At 38.8% G+C, this 15,874-nt stretch overlaps 1 protein-coding gene across 1 annotated transcript in view; it reads right to left on the reverse strand.

Moving 5' to 3' along the window:
• LOC146992524 (uncharacterized) overlaps positions 1-15,874 on the reverse strand; it is a 123,582-nt gene that overhangs the window by 2,057 nt on the left and 105,651 nt on the right. The window lies entirely within an intron of this gene.

A 15,874-nucleotide genomic window follows, 5' to 3' on the forward strand; every position in this document is an offset into this window, starting at 1 on the left:
TTAAACTCTAGACAAATTATTTTCTCCAGTTTTGTAGCCACACTTGTCTTCTGGCTAAAATTCTGGTCAAAAATGCAAAGAGACTTAGATAATAATTTAAAATATTTTTTAAATGCAGCCAGGGAGCTTTCTGCACATCATCAGATTACAATGGCAACATGCTTATGTCTGTGCTCTCTGTGGCGAAGTGGCAGAGTAAAGGTTTAGTGATCATGAGGTTGTGGGTTCCATTCCTGGTCCAAATCTTGCCTCATCAACAATTATAGTGAATTATTTCCCCAGTCGTCCTCTGTTGACTTCTGATAACTTGCTTCATGTTGAAACTGCTGCTCTCAGCCTGAAATTCACAGAAATTTTCATTCTAAGTCTTACTTGGTGTGGCTAATTTCTGCACTTTCCTTACCTTTTCTTTTTTAAGCAGGAGCCAGTGATCCTCTTATTAAAGGTTATCTCTGCCACTCATATACTGTCTCTGCCTGTAGCCTAGTGGTTAGCTTGCTGAGCTGGAGACGTGAAGGTTACTGGTTCAAATCTTGCCTCAATAACAATTATAGTGAATTATTTTCCCAGTCGTCCTCTGTTGACTTCTGATAACTTGCTTCATGTTGAAACTGCTGCTCTCAGCCTGAAATTCACAGAAATTTTCATTCTAAGTCACTCAAGCTTGACTCTCAAGCTTTCTTGATGTCAGAGTGAGACAGAGTGCAGCTCATCAACAGACAACAGTCTCTGCAACTGTGTGTGCACCGTGGCCTAGAGGCAGAGTGGAAGTCTACTGACCATGAGGTTGTGGGTTCGATTCCGACCTTGGTCAAACATTTGTATGGTGATCACTGCTTGCACTATTTGCTAATTCTGCAACAGCATTCAGGTGCTGTCAGCAGTCACACCATTTCCATTCTTGGAAATGCCTTTTCTAGTTAGTGTGACTGCTGAAGTCACACTATTGTTCTTCTGTTTGGCCATTTTCTTCCGCCTTTTTACGGTCTTCTTGTAGTCCTTCATACTTTGTGCTATTTCAACAATTCATATATCAAAACGTGCAGCTTCTTTTGAACTTTATCGGCATTACTTTTCTCTTTTTAACTATTTATACTTTTTCAAATATTTAACTTTTTCAGATTTTTTTCAGCTTTATAATGTGTGTGTATTGCGTCTAACGAGCAGAGCTAGAGTGTAGAGAGGCAAAAAAACATTCTAGAGTTTTTCTGGCTAAACTGTCAGCATGGCCACAAATTAAACTCTAGACAAATTATTTTCTCCAGTTTTGTAGCCACACTTGTCTTCTGGCGAAAATTCTGGTCAAAAATGCAAAGAGACTTAGATAATAATTTTAAATATTTTTTAAATGCAGCCAGGGAGCTCTCTGCACATCATCACATTACAATGGCAACAAGCTTATGTCTGTGCTCTCTGTGGCGAAGTGGCAGAGTAAAGGTTTAGTGATCATGAGGTTGTGGGTTCGATTACTGGTCCAAATCTTGCCTCAACAACAATTATAGTGAATTATTTTCCCAGTCGTCCTCTGTTGACTTCTGATAACTTGCTTCATGTTGAAACTGCTGCTCTCAGCCTGAAATTCACAGAAATTTTCATTGTAAGTCTTACTTGGTGTGGCTAATTTCTGCACTTTCCTTACCTTTTTTTTTTAAGCAGGAGCCAGTGATCCTCTTATTAAAGGTTTTCTTTGCCACTCACATACTGTCTCTGCCTGTAGCCTTGTGGTTAGCTTGCTGAGCTGGAGACCTGAAGGTTACTGGTTCAAATCTTGCCTCAATAACAATTATAGTGAATTATTTTCCCAGTCGTCCTCTGTTGACTTCTGATAACTTGCTTCATGTTGAAACTGCTGCTCTCAGCCTGAAATTCACAGAAATTTTCATTCTAAGTCTTACTTGGTGTGGCTAATTTCTGCACTTTCCTTACCTTTTTTTAAGCAGGAGCCAGTGATCCTCTTATTAAAGGTTTTCTTTGCCACTCACATACTGTCTCTGCCTGTAGCCTAGTGGTTAGCTTGCTGAGCTGGAGACCTGAAGGTTACTGGTTCAAATCTTGCCTCAATAACAATTATTCACAGAAATTTTCATTCTAAGTCATTCAAGCTTGACTCTCAAGCTTTCTTGATGTCAGAGTGAGACAGAGTGCAGCTCATCAACAGACAACAGTCTCTGCAACTGTGTGTGCACTGTGGCCTAGAGGCAGAGTGGAAGTCTATTGACCATGAGGTTGTGGGTTCGAGTCCGACCTTGGTCAAACACTTGTATGGTGATCACTGCTTGCACTATTTGCTAATTCTGCAACAGCGTTCAGCTGCTGTCAGCAGTCACACCATTTCCATTCTTGGAAATGCCCTTTCTAGTTAGTGTGACTGCTGAAGCAGTCACACTATTGTTCTTCTGTTTGGCCATTTTCTTCCGCCTTTTTACGGTCTTCTTCTAGTCCTTCATACTTTGTGCTATTTCAACAATTCATATATCAAAACGTGCAGCTTTTTCTGGACTTTATCGGCATTACTTTTCTCTTTTTAACTCTTTATACTTTTTAAAATATTTAACTTTTTCTGATTTTTTTTCAGCTTTATAATGTGTGTGTGTTGCGTCTAACGAGCAGAGCCAGAGTGGTGTCAGAGTGGAGAGAGGCAAAAAAACATTCTAGAGTTTTTCTGGCTAAACTGTCAGCACGGCCACAAATTAAACTCTAGACAAATTATTTTCTCCAGTTTTGTAGCCACACTTGTCTTCTGGCTAAAATTCTGGTCAAAAATGCAAAGAGACTTAGATAATAATTTTAAATATTTTTTTAAATGCAGCCAGGGAGCTCTCTGCTCTCATTCAGCTCAATGTATTTTTTTCACAGCAGCAGGAGAAGGAGCTCAACTTTGTAACTTGCTGTTAAGTGCTTTTTAATTCATTTTAATTCACCAAAAAATAGTCACAGGTCACAAAAAAGTCCTCTTCTTGCTTGGTGTGGCTAATTTATACTAATTTCTCTTTATTTTAAGAATCATTGAAAAATCTCACATTCATCAAAGTCTCAACCTCTCTTCACCACAACTCCACTGTAGTGTAGGGGTTAGGGTAACTGCTTCCCAACCCCAAGGTCACTGGTTCGAATCCAAGGGAAGAACTCTTGTTATGTTATGTTGAATTCTGCTCTCCTCCCCCGCCTTCAATTGGTTACAGGTGTTTGTTAGCTCCTTGATTACTCATACCAGTTTGCAGCACATCATCACATTACAATGAATGACAACAGTCTTGTAAGCAGTGTGCTCTCTGTAGCCGAGTGGCAGAGTAAAGGTTTAGTGATCATATGGTCATGGGTTCGATTCCTGCCTCAGTCATTTCACATCATTGCTTGACTTTTGATTCCAATTATTCAGCTGTCATTGGACAGTCTTTGATTCCTCATAGTATAAAGCTCATTGTAAACTCAGGTTTCTCTGTGGCCATATGGTTAGTGTGTTAGGTGTTGTGCTATTTCAACAATTCATATATCAAAACGTGCAGCTTTTTTTGAACTTTATCGGCATTACTTTTCTCTTTTTAACTATTTATACTTTTTAAAATATTTAACTTTTTCTGCCACGATTCCTTACTTTTTTTTTTAAGCAGAAGCCAGTGATCCTCTTATCAAAGGTTTTCTTTACCCCTCACATACTGTCTCTGTCTGTAGCCTGGTGGTTAGCTTGCTGGTCTGGAGACCTGAAGGTTGCTGGTTCAAATCTTGCCTCAACAACAATTATAGTGAATTATTTTCCCAGTCGTCCTCTGTTGACTTCTGATAACTTGCTTCATGTTGAAACTGCTGCTCTCAGCCTGAAATTCACAGAAATTTTCATTCTAAGTCATTCAAGCTTGACTCTCAAGCTTTCTTGATGTTAATTGTGTGTGCACCGTGGCCTAGAGGCAGAGTGGATCACTGCTTGCACTATTTGCTAATTCTGCAACAGCGTTCAGTTGCTGTCAGCAGTCACACCATTTCCATTCTTGGAAATGCTTTTTCTAGTTATTTTTCCACTTCCGGCCAGACTTCGATTCGCTACTAGTCCTGCAACTCGAAGAGTTGCAGGACATATAATATATCAAAACGTGCGTCTTGATCGGGATCGGTGTGCTATTACTTTTCTCAACAGTTTACGAATTTTTCGCGACGTAGTCGCGAAAAACTGCGCAAAAATTTTGCATGTAAGTCAATGGGACGGGCGGAAAAAAAAAGAGCGAAAAAGACCAATCATTGGAGTTTAACAAACGTCTACTGCTCAGGCATACTTTCACCTAGAGACTCCATTTAAACTTTAAACAGTAGACACAAGTCTTGTGTATTGTCGTATTACTCCACGTTTTGATAGGTCATATAGTTTTGATCAATCCCTGATCAATGACCATGATCATTTTTGGAGAAATTATGAGTTTATAATGGGTGTGTATTGCATGGAATGTTCGTGTCAGAGTGCGTGACATCATCGGTTAGAGTGGGAGAGAGTGAAGAAACATTCTGTATTTTTTCTGGATAAACTGTCAGCACGGCCACAATTTACACTCTACATACATAATTTTTTCAGAATTTGTAAGACAAACTTGTTATCTCTCATGTCATGTGCTCAAAATATCAGAGAGACTTACAGAATTGACAGAATCAGCCTCTGAGTGCGGCCACGTCTGTCTCTGCTCCTCATTGAGTCCAATACAAATATTTTCTGAGAGGAGCAGAACGGCCTGATGTTTTAAAACTGCCAGCGTCGCCAAAATATTTACTGTAGAAACACCAAATCGTACCGAAATTTTCAGTAAGTCCTTAGAGCAACGTTGATCTGTGTTTTGTTCTGATAGGAGTTACCGTTTTGTCACGCTAAGCCTAAATGTGAGACCGGTTTAGAGGCAGAAAATGGCTCTTTTTCTCCACGTTTCTGTCTGTCTCAGCCTGCGGGGGCCCCTATCGCCGTGGTAACCTCTTTGATCCTCAGGCCACAGCTCGTTACCTTCATAAACAATCCACCTGGCGCTCGTTTAAATGTTTACAAACACAGACACAGCTAAATCAGACTGACACAGGATGCAGCTACTAACTAACTATGTGTCAAGTCAGTCACACACACACACAGACTCTAGAGCCAGCTTCATGTGATTACAGTTACACACACACACACACACACACACACACACACACATACACACACACACACACCTACACACACACACACAGTTAACCTAATGTGGTTACAGCTCCTCCATATCAGTGCTTATAGAAAGATGATCATGTGTCTGTCTGATCAGCTCTGTCTTGACCTTAAGATCGTGGGTTTGATTCCCATGTTGACAGAGATGGCACAACCCGCAGTAGCTCCCGTGGCCCATTCAAAATTTCCCGAGAGGAAATTTTCTAGTTCACTATAATTGTTGTTGAGGCAAGATCTGAACCAGCAACCTTCATGTCTCCAGACCAGCAAGCTAACCACTAGGCTACAGACAGAGACAGTATTTGAGGGGCAAAGAAAACCTTTGATAAGAGGATCACTGGCTTCTGCTTAAAAAAAAAAGTAAGGAAAGTGCAGAAATTAACCACAACAAGTAAGTAGAGGACACTTTTGTGAAAATAGTGCAAGCAGTGATGACCATACAAATGGTTGACTAAGGTAGGAATTGAACCGACAATCTCATGGTCAGAAGACTTTGACTTTGCCTCTAGGCCACAGTGTACACACTGTTGCAAAGACTGTTGTCTGTTGATGAGCTGCACTCTGTCTCACTCTGAAGTTAACGAGCTGCACCTATTTGAAACACACTGTGTCAACACCAAGAAAGCTTGAGAGTCAAGCTTGAATGACTTAGAATGAAAATGTCTGTGAATTTCAGGCTGAGAGCAGCAGTTTCAACATGAAGCAAGTTATCAGAAGTCAACAGAGGACGACTGGGAAAATAATTCACTATAATTGTTATTGAGGCAAGATTTGAACCAGTAACCTTCAGGTCTCCAGCTCAACAAGCTAACCACTAGGCTACAGGCAGAGACAGTATGTGAGGGGCAAGAAAACCTTTAATAAGAGGATCACTGGCTCCTGCTTAAAAAAAAAGGTAAGGAAAGTGCAGAAATTAGCCACACCAAGAAAGAAGAGGACTTTTTTGTGACCTGTGACTATTTTTTGGTGAATTAAAATGATTTAAAAAGCACTTAACAGCAAGTTACAAACTGTGGCACTAGCAATTAATGCATCTCTTAAAGCAGATATCATCGGCACGGCCGTTTCGGCTAATGCTGTGTTCAAGGCAGGCTTTTGAAACCGTAAGTTACAGCTTCAAGTCACAACTACGACTTGGTAGCGTTCCAGGTAACCCGTAGCTCGTGTTTTTACCGTCCTGTTGTCTGTGAAAGTTCCCTATAACGGCCACTCGTAACTTCCGACCCGTGAACTCGTACCAGATCGAACTGGTATGACTTCACAGGAAGGAAAAACACAAAGTACGAGTTTCCTTGAACGCACCATGAGTTAGCAGCCCCCGCCCTTGTCAGGCATCAATTGGTCCTCGTGCTACGTCACCACATTCACGCGCATCCCTTGGCTGCACACACAGCCCTTCATGCCGTTCTCTCCCCTCATTGGATAACACTTGTATCCCACAAGGAAAATTTTCTCCTCGGGTTACAGCAGAGCAGAGTGACGGAGAGACTCGTGTTTAGGCTGAAATACTTCATGTAAGTGATTGCTGACGGAAAATAGGACTATTTAGGACTTATATTAACAAAAACATTCCACTGATATCTGCTTTAACGACCACCTGTAACCAATTGAGGGTGATGGAGGGGAGCAGAATTCATAACAAGAGTGCTCAACCTGGATTTGAACCAGTGACCTTGGGGTTGGCAAGCAGCAACCCTAACCACTACACTAGAGTCGAGTTGGGGAGATGAGAGGTTGAGACTTTGATGAATGTGAGATTTTTCAATGATGCTTAAAATAAAAAGAAATTAGTATAAATTAGCCACACCAAGTAAGAAGAGGACTTTTTTGTGACCTGTGACTATTTTTTGGTGAATTCAAATGAATTACAAAGCACTTAACAGCAAGTTACAAAGTTGAGCTCCTTCTCCTGCTGCTGTAAAAAAAAATGCATTGGGCTGAACGAGAGCAGAGAGCTCCCTGGCTGCATTTAAAAAATATTTTAAATTATTATCTAAGTCTCTTTGCATTTTTGACCAGAATTTTAGCCAGAAGACAAGTGTGGCTACAAAACTGGAGAAAATAATTTGTCTAGAGTTTAATTTGTGGCCGTGCTGACAGTTTAGCCAGAAAAACTCTAGAATGTTTTTTTGCCTCTATCCACTCTAGCACCACTCTAGCTCTGCTCGTTAGACGCAATACACACCCATTATAAAGCTGAAAAAAATCAGAAAAAGTTAAATATTTGAAAAAGTATAAATAGTTAAAAAGAGAAAAGTAATGCCGATAAAGTTCAAAAAAAGCTGCACGTTTTGATATATGAATTGTTGAAATAGCACAAAGTATGAAGGACTAGAAGAAGACCGTAAAAAGGCGGAAGAAAATGGCCAAACAGAAGAACAATAGTGTGACTGCTTCAGCAGTCACACTAACTAGAGAATGCATTTCCTGAAGGAAATACGGGTGAATGCTGGAAGCTGGAAGCTGAATGAGCTGAATAAATTGTTGAAACTATGCTGAATTAAGTTAAGAAACTGCTGAAGAAATCTTGAATATATGAAGAGTATGAAATGGTTTGAAATTACTTGAATTGTTGAAGATCAGTATGAAGAAATTGAAAGTCTGAAGTCTACTCAGATTTACTTAAAACTGACAGTTTGAAAACATTTTTGAACCATTACTAATGTAGATTAAACAATATCTGAATAGTAAAAGTAGAAGATGAAAGATGGAGGATGTATGAAATGGGTGCTAATTACTTGAATTAGTGAAGAATAGTATGAATGAATTGAAAGGTTAAAGTGCACAATTTATTTAAAACAGTTTGAAAACATTTTTTGAACCATTACTAATATAGATGAAACAATATCTGAAGTGTAAAAGTAGAATAGTTACAATCCGTTAAAGGGCAGAATAACTAAAAATAACTACAACATATCTGAAGGGTAAAAGTTAAATGTTAATAAAAAAGTTTGAGGAAAATGTAGAAATCCTGCATATTTATAGTTTAACAGTTGAATGGTTGAAATCTGAAATAGGTGAGAAAATATTAAAAAGTAAAACTTGTACTTACACAGCACAAGTTTTTCTACCAAAGTGGGGGAAAATTATGTGTCTAGAGTGAAATTTGTGGCCGTGCCGACAGGATAGAGAGCAAAGTGTCAGAGGATTTTTTGAACCTCTGTCACTCTAGCTGATGTCATCACCACTCTAGCTCTGAACATTCCGTGCCATTGACTTGCATGTTAAATTTGAATTTTGTCAAAAAATGATCATGAACAGTTGAAGTGTACTGATCAATAACGGTAGAAGATATGAAAAAGTTGAATATACCGTGAATACTTGAAAGTTTTGTGAACGTTTTAAAAGTGGAATGAAGTCTGTAGGTGAAAGTATGTTGAAGCAGTTGAAGTTCAAAGAAGGAGAAGATTTGATGAGTTTGAAGACCGTTTCAATGTATTCCTATGGGAAAAAATTTTCAATAAAGTTTGAATATTTTGAAAAGTATGAATGATATGAAAAAGTTGAATACATCCTATAATCTCCTGAAGAAGCCGCACGTTTTGATATATGAATTGTATGAATGTTATGAAGTATGAAGAAGTAGTTGAAGACCGAAAAAGGGAAGAAGAAGTAAGAATAATAATAATAACTAGAAAAAGCATTTCCAAGAATGGAAATGGTGTGACTGCTGATAGCAACTGAACGCTGTTGCAGAATTAGCAAATGGTATGAGTAATCAAGGAGATAACAAACACCTGTAACCAATTGAAGGCGGGGGAGGAGAGCAGAATTCAACATAACATAACAAGAGTTTTTCCCTTGGATTCGAACCAGTGACCTTAGGGTTGGCAAGCATCCACCCTAACCCCTACACTACAGTGGAGTTGTGAAGAAGAGAGGTTGAGACTTTGATGAATGTGAGATTTTTTGTGAAAAAGTTAAATATTTGAAAAAGTATAAATAGTTAAAAAGAGAAAAGTAATGCCGATAAAGTTCAAAAAAAGCTGCACGTTTTGATATATGAATTGTTGAAATAGCACAAAGTATGAAGGACTAGAAGAAGACCGTAAAAAGGCGGAAGAAAATGGCCAAACAGAAGAACAATAGTGTGACTGCTTCAGCAGTCACACTAACTAGAAAAAAGCATTTCCAAGAATGGAAATGGTGTGACTGCTGATAGCAACTGAACGCTGTTGCAGAATTAGCAAATAGTGCAAGCAGTGATCACCATACAAATGTTTGACCAAGGTCGGAATCGAACCCACAACCTCATGGTCATTAGACCTCCACTCTGCCTCTAGGCCACGGTGCACACACAGTTGCAGAGACTGTTGTCTGTTAATGATCTGCACACTGTCAACATCAAGAAAGCTTGAGAGTCAAGCTTGAATGACTTAGAATGAAAATTTCTGTGAATTTCAGGCTGAGAGCAGCAGTTTCAACATGAAGCAAGTTATCAGAAGTCAACAGAGGACAACTGGGAAAATAATTCACTATAATTGTTGTTGAGGCAAGATTTGAACCAGCAACCTTCAGGTCTCCAGACCAGCAAGCTAACCACTAGGCTACAGGCAGAGACAGTATGTGAGGGGTAAAGAAAACCATTATAAAGCTGAAAAAAATCAGAAAAAGTTAAATATTTTAAAAAGTATAAATAGTTAAAAAGAGAAAAGTAATGCCGATAAAGTTCAAAAAAAGCTGCACGTTTTGATATATGAATTGTTGAAATAGCACAAAGTATGAAGGACTAGAAGAAGACCGTAAAAAGGCGGAAGAAAATGGCCAAACAGAAGAACAATAGTGTGACTGCTTCAGCAGTCACACTAATAATAACTAGAAAATGCATTTCCTGAAGGAAATACGGGTGAATGCTGAAAGCTGGAAGCTGAATGAGCTGAATAAATTGTTGAAACTATGCTGAATTAAGTTAAGAAACTGCTGAAGAAATCTTGAAGAGATGAAACAATATATGAAGAGTATGAAATGGTTTGAAATTACTTGAATTGTTGAAGATCAGTATGAAGAAATTGAAAGTCTGAAGTCTACTCGGATTTACTTAAAACTGACAGTTTGAAAACATTTTTGAACCATTACTAATGTAGATTAAACAATATCTGAATAGTAAAAGTAGAAGATGAAAGATGGAGGATGTATGAAATGGGTGGTAATTACTTGAATTAGTGAAGAACAGTATGAATGAATTGAAAGGTTAAAGTGCACTCAGATTTATTTAAAACAGTTTGAAAACATTTTTTGAACCATTACTAATATAGGTGAAACAATATCTGAAGTGTAAAAGTAGAATAATATAGAAGTAGTTACAATCCGTTAAAGGGCAGAATAACTAAAAATAACTACAACATATCTGAAGGGTAAAAGTAAAACATGCTAATAAAAAGTTTGAGGAAAATGTAGAAGTCCTGCATATTTACAGTTTAACAGTTGAATGGTTGAAATCTGAAATAGGTAAGAAAATATTAAAAAGTCAAACTTATAAGAAGGGTGTTGAATTTGTATGAAGTGTTTGGAAAATTGCTTGAATTTTCTAAGATTAGTATGAAAAAATTAAAATTTAAGTCTTCTCAAATTAATAAATATATTATTAACAGCTTCAAAGCATTTGTTGAACAAATATGTATAAAGATGAAGCAATACCTGAAGTGTATAACTTGTGAGCAGGAGGCTGAATGATATGGAATGGATGCAAATGCCAGAATTGTTTAAGACAAGTGTAAAAAAAAAAGTGTGAAGATATAATTTATGAATGAAAAATGCGAAAGTCCTTAAATGATTGAGAAATGGTCTGAATTGTTGGAATTAAAGAGAAAAAGTTCAAGCCCTTCAAAGTAAAGGGTTAAAGAGGTGGAAAAGCCGAAAGTCAGGACATGAAGAAGCTCCAAATCCTGAAATCTCCATTACGAGAATAAACTGAAATGTATGCAAGAGAAATAAATTATTAGAGATGTTTAAAAATTCCCCTCAAAGATATGAACTCATTTAGAGGCTGATTATGAGCTTTAAGCCAGTGTGTCTCTGTGTCTGTGTGTCTATCTGTCTGTGTGTGTGTGTGTGTGTGTGTGTGTGTGTGTGTGTGTGTGTCTCTCTCTGTGTCTGCACCACACAGAGCAGAGCAGTGAGATTTGAGCTCTGTGCAGCTCCGAACAACAGCCTCTGAAAAGAGAAACGTACCTCTTACCAGAATGTGGTCATGACTATCGGGGCAAGGAGACCTTCCTGAGCGAGCCAATGTGCATTAAATGTTTGTAGGGCAAAAACTTTTCTCACCGTCGCAAGAAATATAAGGAGGTCATTTCTGCTTTTCTCAGAAAATCTGCTCCTACTTTTTAATGGGAGTCAATGAGAGGAAGAGAGGGAACTGGCTGCACTTAGAGGCTCCGAGTTTAAATTCTGTTAGTCTCTCTGTGTTTTCGAGCACACTGTGAGACACAGCACAAGTTTGTCTACCAAAGTGGGGGAAAATTATGTGTCTGGAGTGTAATTTGTGGCCGTGGTGACAGGTTAGAGAGCAAAGTGTCAGAGGATTTTTAGACTCTCTGTCACTCTAGCTGATGTCATCATCACTCTAGCTCTGAAAATTCCGTGCCATTGACTTGCATGTTAAATTTGAATTTTGTCAAAAAATGATCATGAACAGTTGAAGGGTACTGATCAATAACGGTAGAAGATATGAAAAAGTTGAATATACCGTGAATACTTGAAAGTTTGGTGAACGTTTTAAAAGTTGAATGAGGTCTGTAGGTGAAAGTATGTTGAAGCAGTTGAAGTTCAAAGAAGGAGAAGATTTTAAGAGTTTGAAGACCGTTTCAATGTATTCCTATGGGAAAAATTTTTCAATAAAGTTTGAATATTTTGAAAAGTATGAATGATATGAAAAAGTTGAATGGATCCAATGATCTCCTGCAGAAGACGCACGTTTTGATATATGAATTGTATGAATGTTATGAAGTATGAAGAAGTAGTTGAAGACCGAAAAAGGGAAGAAGAAGTAAGAATAATAATAATTAAAGCCGCGAGCGGCGATGACGGGCCCTCGCTCGCCCATGCCACCGCGGGGCCTGAGGCACGTCGGGGCCGTGGCGCGGAGCAGAAATGGAGAAAAAACCTGGAAGGAGGCCAAAAACGCAATGTTTCGTTCATCCACCAGGGGGCAGTCACCGCATGTGGTCTGGTGCGTTCAGGGGCCGCCCCTCATCACTCATGTGAAGTTTGGAGTGAATGGGACAAAGCATGAGGGAGTTATGAGCAGTTAAAGGTTCGTCCACTAGGGGGCAGTAATGGGATGCGTGCAGCTGTGTTCAGAGTCAGTCCCTCATCACACATGTGAAGTTTCGTGGAAATTGGACAAAGCATGAGGGAGTTATGAGCAGTTAAAGGTTCGTCCACTAGGGGGCAGTAATGGGATGCGTGCAGGTGTGTTCAGGGTCAGTCCCTCATCACACATGTGAAGTTTCGTGGAAATCGGACAAAGCATGAGGGAGTTATGAGCAGTTAAAAGTTTGTCCACTAGGGGGCAGTAATGGTATGCATGCAGGTGCGTTCAGGGTCAGTCCCTCATCACACATGTGAAGTTTCGTGGAAATCGGACAATGTTGATGCAAAAAATGGCACTTCCTGTTTCCACTAGGGGGCCACATGAGCTACACCCCTATCAGATGGAAGAGGTCTCCACCCTGGACCTGTCTATCAATTTTCATGATGATACGAGTTCATTAAAGCCATCAAAAAGCCAAACGTATTTTCATGGCGAGGAATTGATGGTAGCCACGCCCCCACAGGGACGCCATTACTCGTAGCTTCACAGTCTTCATAATGTAGCTTCACCAACTGGTTCTGCATGTTTTAGAAGTGGAATGAAGTTGATGGGGTGAACTATGTATTTTTAATGAATTTTAGTTCACTTCCTGTTACCACCGGGGGGCGCTATGAGTTACGTGGGAAGTTAATATATTGGGACGTTCAGGGCGGAGCCATCGTCATGTCCAGCAAGTTTGAAGTTGATTGGATGAAGTATGTGGGCGTGAGAGCCAATCGTATTACATGGCGAGCACGCCAAAGTTAATTGAGCGCTGGCAGCCACGCCCTTTGACCTACGGACTCACGGCGCACAAGATAAGCTCAGCTAGGTCTGGAGATGTGGTGTACCTAATTTCAACTTGATCGGGCGAACGCTGTGGGAGGAGTTCGTTTTAGGCGGGAAAAATCAAAACCAAAATGGCCGACTTCCTGTTGGGTTGAGGTCATGAGGTCAAGAGGCTTTTTTGCATATCTGGGTATAATACATATGTGTACCAAATTTTATTGACATCGGACAAAGTGACCCGACTTCCCTATGGGGATTTTGAAAGTTTGTAGGGGGCGCTATTTCGGCATTTCGCGTCGACCATGTGCGACCACCCAAAAATATCGAATTTCGGATCCGGCCGGACGTCCGTGCAAAAGTAGAAGCATTTTCGCGTTGGGGAAAGGGGCGAAATTGGGGCATGAAGTCGGAGAAGAATAATAATAATAATAATAATAATAATAATAATAAACAGCGCGATTTCAAAAGGGCTTTCGCTGGGCGACTTGCAGTCGCCGCTCGGGCCCTAACTAGAAAATGCATTTCCTGAAGGAAATACGGGTGAATGCTGGAAGCTGGAAGCTGAATGAGCTGAATAAATTGTTGAAACTATGCTGAATTAAGTTAAGAAACTGCTGAAGAAATCTTGAAGAGATGAAACAATATATGAAGAATATGAAATGGTTTGAAATTACTTGAATTGTTGAAGATCAGAATGAAGCAATTGAAAGTCTGAAGTCTACTCAGATTTACTTAAAACTGACAGTTTGAAAACATTTTTGAACCATTTCTTATGTAGACTAAATATCTGAATAGTAAAAGTAGAAGATGAAAGATGGAGGATGTATGAAATGGGTGCTAATTACTTGAATTAGTGAAGAATAGTATGAATGAATTGAAAGGTTAAAGTGCACTCAGAATTATTTAAAACAGTTTGAAAACATTTTTTGAACCATTACTAATATAGATGAAACAATATCTGAAGTGTAAAAGTAGAAGATGAAAGCTGGAGGATGTATGAAATGGGTGGTAATTACTTGAATTGGTAAAATATAGTATGAATGAATTGAAAAGCTTGAGTCTACTCAAATAAGTTTCAAACTGACGGCTTGAAAACATTGTTGAACCATTACTAATATAGATGAAACAATATCTGAGGTGTAAAAGTAGAATAATATAGAGGTAGTTACAATCTGTTAAAGGGCAGAATAACTAAAAATAACTACAACATATCTGAAGGGTAAAAGTAAAACATGTTAATAAAAAGTTTGAGGAAAATGTAGAAATCCTGCATATTTATAGTTTAACAGTCGAATGGTTGAAATCTGAAATAGGTGAGAAAATATTAAAAAGTAAAACTTATAAGAAGGATGTCGAATTTGTATGAAATGTTTGGAAAATTACTCAAATTTTTTGAAGATTGGTGTGAAAAAATTAACATTTCAGTCTACTCAAATGAATAAATATATTAACAGCTTGAAAGCATTTCTTGAAGAAATATAAATAAAGATGAAGCAATACCTGAAGAGTAGCCTACTGTATAACTTGTAAGCAAGAGGCTGAATGATATGGAATGGATGCAAATGCAAGAATAATTAATAAATAATAATAATAATAATAAATAAGTGTAAAAAATAGTGTGAAAATATACATTTATGAATGAAAAATATGAAACTCCTTACATGGTTGAGAAATGGCCTGAATTGTTGGAATTAATGAGGGAAAAGTCCTTCAATGTAAAATGTAAGGATTGAAGGTGGAAAAGTCTAAAGTCAGCACATGAAGAAGCTCCAAATCCTGAAAATCCTCCTAATCCTGAAATCTCCATTACGAGAATAAACTGCAATGTAGCCTATGTAAGAGAAATAAATTATTAGAGATGTTTAAAAATTCCCCTCAAAGATATGAACTCATTTAGAGGCTGATTATGAGCTGTAAGCCTGTGTGTGTGTGTGTGTGTGTGTGTGTGTGTGTGTGTGTGTGTGTGTGTGTGTGTGTGTGTGTGTGTGTGTGTGTGTGTTTGTGTCTGTCTCGCTGTGTCTGTGTGTGTGTCTCTCTGTCTGTGTGTGTGTGTGTGTGTCTGGACAAAGTCAGGACATGAAGAAGCTCCAAATCCTGAAATCTCCCTCACAAGAATAAACTGAAATGTATGTAAGAGAAATAAATTATTAGAGATGTTTAAAAATTCCCCTCAAAGATATGAACTCATTTAGAGGCTGATTATGAGCTGTAAGCCAGTGTGTCTCTGTGTCTGTGTGTCTATCTGTCTGTGTGTGTGTGTGTGTGTGTGTCTCTCTCTCTCTCTGTCTGCACCACACAGAGCAGAGCAGTGAGATTTGAGCTCTGTGCAGCTCCGAACAACAGCCTCTGAAAAGAGAACCGTACCTCTTACCACAATGTGGTCATGACTATCGGGGCAAGGAGAACTTCCTGAGCGAGCCAATGTGCATTAAATGTTTGTAGGACAAAAACTTTTCTCATAGTCGCAGGAAAGATAAGGAGGTCATTTCTGCTTTTCTCAGAAAATCTGCTCCTACTTTTCAATGGGAGTGAATGAGAGGAAGAGAGGGAACTGGCTGCACTTAGAGGCTCCCAGTTTAAATTCTGTTAGTCTCTCTGCATTTTCGAGCACACTG

The sequence above is a fragment of the Trachurus japonicus genome, chromosome 1 (genome assembly GCF_045865225.1).
Source record: "Trachurus japonicus isolate A0001 chromosome 1, Traja_1.0".
Taxonomy (NCBI): domain Eukaryota; kingdom Metazoa; phylum Chordata; class Actinopteri; order Carangiformes; family Carangidae; genus Trachurus; species Trachurus japonicus.